The sequence below is a fragment of the Amphiprion ocellaris genome, chromosome 12 (assembly GCF_022539595.1).
Source record: "Amphiprion ocellaris isolate individual 3 ecotype Okinawa chromosome 12, ASM2253959v1, whole genome shotgun sequence".
Classification (NCBI taxonomy): Eukaryota; Metazoa; Chordata; class Actinopteri; family Pomacentridae; genus Amphiprion; species Amphiprion ocellaris.
In genome coordinates, this window is record NC_072777.1 from 5,146,883 (window position 1) to 5,151,024 (window position 4,142).

General features: G+C 41.5%; 1 long non-coding RNA gene across 1 annotated transcript; it reads right to left on the reverse strand.

The window, feature by feature from the left end:
* Positions 1 to 205: 205 nt before the first annotated feature.
* Positions 206 to 3,887, reverse strand: LOC129350222 (uncharacterized). Its single transcript, XR_008603571.1, has 3 exons — positions 3,750 to 3,887; positions 2,999 to 3,080; positions 206 to 2,380 (listed from the first exon to the last, which is right to left on the reverse strand). It is a non-coding gene; the product is annotated as an uncharacterized LOC129350222 (long non-coding RNA).
* Positions 3,888 to 4,142: the final 255 nt, after the last annotated feature.

The following is a 4,142-nucleotide window of genomic DNA, read 5'->3' on the forward strand; positions in this document are numbered from 1 at the left end:
TGTGCCAATTGTATCCTCAGTTTCCTGTTTTTAGCTGACAGAAGTGGCACCAGGTGTGGTCTTCTGCTGCTGTAGTCCATCTTCTTCAAGGTTGGACGTGTTGTGTGTTCAGAGATGGTATTCTGCATTCCTTGGTTATGTGAGTTCCTGTTGCCTTTCTATCATCTCCAACCAGTCTGTCCATTCTCCTCTGATCTCTCACATCTACAAGACATTTTGATCCACACAACTGCTGTTCACTGGATATTTTCTCTTTTTGGGATCATTCTCTGTAAACCCTAGAGATGGTTGTGTGTGAAAATCCCAGTAGATCAGCAGTTTGTGAAATACTCAGACCAGCCCGTCTGGCACCACCAACCATGCCACGTTCAAAGCCACTTAAATCCCCTTTCTTCCTCATTCTGATGCTCGCTTTGAACTTCAGCAGGTTGTCTTGACCACGTCTACATGCCTAAATGTATTGAGTTGCAGCCATGTGATTGGCTGATTAGCTATTTGTATTAACAAGCAATTAAACAGGTGTACCTAATAAAGTGGCTGGTGAGTGTACGTAGACTATAAAAGATGGATGCAGCCACAATGATACAGTTTTAAAATCTTGAGTCTGGATTTTAGCCATTGACATCTTGGTTTTGTGTACCGGACACAAGGGGTGAATGTATCCAAGAACTTGAAAGCAAAACACATGCATCTTCGTTTTATCATCTATTTTACTCCAAATGGGACCATAATTTACTAAATAAACTTCATGCTTTATTGAAGGAGACTTAAAACTAGAAATTGAAACCATAAACTCATTGGGACAATGTTTACTTAGCTAATAAATTGAGTGAGAATTATGGTAATTTTATATGATATGACTTGTTTTTACAACCAGAAGTGTCGTTCCCTGCAGGCTGTTAGCAAAAACAGGCTAACATTAGTGACTAGATAAATACTGTGGATCCAGAAGTTCACCAACAAGTTGTTCATCAACAAGCCTTAAGCTGACAAAATACGATATTAACATTAGTTAAAGCATAGTTAAAACTATTAATAAACAATATTTTTACACATTTTTAAGGATTAACTTTGTTACTTATTAAGTCATGAATGCGTAATAAAATGTGTACAGTGTTGGATTTTTAAGGCTGAAACTGACTTAATTCTTGATGTTATGGACCTCAAAAGGACAATTTTCATGAGATTAAAGCTCTGCAGCCCTTTATAGTCCAGATTTTGGTGCCAACTTGTCAGTGTTTCGTTTCTTTCACATTTGAGTGTGAAATAGATCTGCAGGATTCACCTGGGCTTTAGCATAAGCTCTAAAGTCAATACACGAAGCATATTTTGGTCAAGTGTTACAAGCCTGGGTGCGCATTTTTGTTGAATAAGAACTACTGCCGTGTTGCGTTCCTCCTTGAAATAGAAAAGGTAGTCAGTGTGCAGGCCTTAAGGTTGTAATTCACCCAAATCATGCACACATAAAACACTTAATCAGGTAACCAGAATAGTTTCTAACCAGTCTGTTTATGTGCAGATCATTTTCAGATCTGTAAGCAGCACAAATGAAACTCAGCTAATGATATTATAATGGAGGCAGAAGTCTCACCAGTGATCCCCCAATACAGTATGTGAGAATTCAACTGAAGCTATCTATATATTACAGGACATCACAAGGGGCAAAATAGATCACTGCGTCGTCTTTAGTCACCTGAGATGCGTAAATTCCAAATGGATGCATGAGGAAGCTAAGATTGACAGCAGCAGGGGTGTGTGCGATGCCCACGGCTTCTGCAGTGACATTCAACCAGGCGCTCCTCTCCACAGCTGGATGTTTTAGTGCTTGCTGACTCAAGGGACGCTGCCGTCACCGGAACATTCACGGGGGAGCAGGCATCAAAGCGTGACATTGAGGACCTTGGGGAGCGGCGCCCGTGAAATAGTTCATTGCAGGTGTCCGAGTAGGAACAGTGGCGCTTCTGCAGAGGACACAAAAGTTCCTCCAGAGAGTAATTTGTCTGTGTAATGTGGCCGACCTTGGTGAGAGCGCCGGCGAGAAGCAGGAATGTCCAGGCAGAGTGACAGCACTCCCCCCTCCATCCGAACACCACGCTGCGCAGCAGCCACCCTGGCTCCTGACTCTCAGCCCCTTTGGTATGTTGGTGAAGCTCGGTGCATATTTAATCCCATTTTCCAGCTCACTTCTTGCTGTTTTCAACCTCAATTCCCATTGGCTGCCCGGAGCGAGTGGCTTTCCAGACCCGACCCTCCACATAGCACTCCAGCTGCTGTGGAAATGTAGTCGATGGCACGCCATGCCGGCCTTAGTTTCCACTTAGCCCGTGACTTGGGCAATTTGGGGGCAGGAAAGGTGGTGTTTTGGTTTCTGGCATGGCAGCTGAAATGGGGACGTAATATAATGTGAGTTGACCATCTGTTGAACAGCAAGTTAATCAGTCCTCTAAATGAGCTCAAGTGCAGATAGTACCAGTGGTGGAGTATAATAAACTACATTTATCCAGGTACCATGCTCACAGACGTACAGACGGGAAAAAAACTAAAAGAAAAACCTTAAGAACTGTTTCCATGATGCTCTGTGGCGTATATAAGATGCATCTGATTTTTTATGATGACAAGAGAAAAGGTGATATAAAAAGAGGGTTCGTTGTTGCGGTACAGATGGCAGGAGCTTCAGTCACAAAGACTCCTCAGCAGTCCAGTGTTTCAATAGGAACATGGACATCTGCATTTAGATTTGTGGGAGAGAAATCAGTAAATACGGCCACAAACTGTGTGCATTTGATGCCGTTAATGCTTGAATATCAGTGTGATATGTGGGGAAAATAGAAAAGCAACTCTTCCTCAACAATTCCACAGAGTTTGATATCATAGCAGGGTGTCGGTGCATAAACGCCACATCATTATTATTAATTAATTCTACATTGAGGGGATCTGGTGGCATTTTTTGCATCCATTTGTCCCTTTAAAGGGATGAATCACAGCAAATAATACAAACTTGTTCTGAGTGATTTCCTTTCTTGATAGGAGTGGTCTCTTCCAAGATGACAATGCCTTCATCCATTGGTCATGAGGGTGCACTGGATGGTTTGATGAGTATAAAAATGGTACGTTATGGCCTGTATACCGGCTCCACACATTGCTAAGACATTTTTTGGTGTTTTAATATCACTTTCATATCTGTCGGATAAATATCAGGCCACTGCTAGAAGTCTGCTAGCTTAGTTCATCACAAGATAACAAAATCGCCTGGCAGCTCTTCTAAAGCTCACTAATTAACTCCTATAGGATGCATACCAGTAATCTACAGGAGCCTCAGCAACTACTCAGATGCATCAATGGAAAATCCAGGAAAAACTTACTGCCAAAAATAGTTCAGTATGTAAAGTCCCAGCTTGCAGTTTTTACACTTAAACAAACCAGCTGTAAAATGATCATTTGTGGGATGCAGACATGCAAAGAACCAAACGACTGTTTCAAGATCAGTTGGGTTCATAAAAAAATGAATGTTGAAATAGTTTTACTTGACTACAAAATAAGTTTTGATAAAAATGTCTTCAGAAAGTACAAGAAATTGCCACTCACATTAATGCTGCTGTGACAATAGCAGGTTACCAGTAATTTTACTACTATAACTACATATTTCTGATAATATCTTACATACTTTTAACTCTAAAGATCTGGAATGCCTATCTTTACTTAACACAGTCACAAACATGCAAAAAAAAACAACTCAAACTTAAGCTTACATGTCTGAAAATGCTCTACTTCATTCAAGTAAGGCTGAGAGACTGTGATCAGTGCAGCAGTGAGGCTCCTGCTGAGGAAAAGGAGATGAAATGTCCGTCTTGTGTTGACAGAAGATGCTGACATCAGCTCAGTGTGAAACCTTCCCCGACATCACGGCTGAAATCAGAGCTCTGTAACACAAACCAGTTACTTTCAACAGCCAGCGACTGACGCCGCAGTTAAACAACGTCCACAGAGCCGAGCAAACACAAGCTCCGGTTACCCAGACACCTTTCACAGCCCCTTCACCTGAAGAGAAAATGGGAAAGTTTACATTTACATTTCCACACAAAAAGAGAAAATATTAGTGGGAATCAAGGGCTTTCTTAGCATTAGCTCAAAGTTTAATTTCA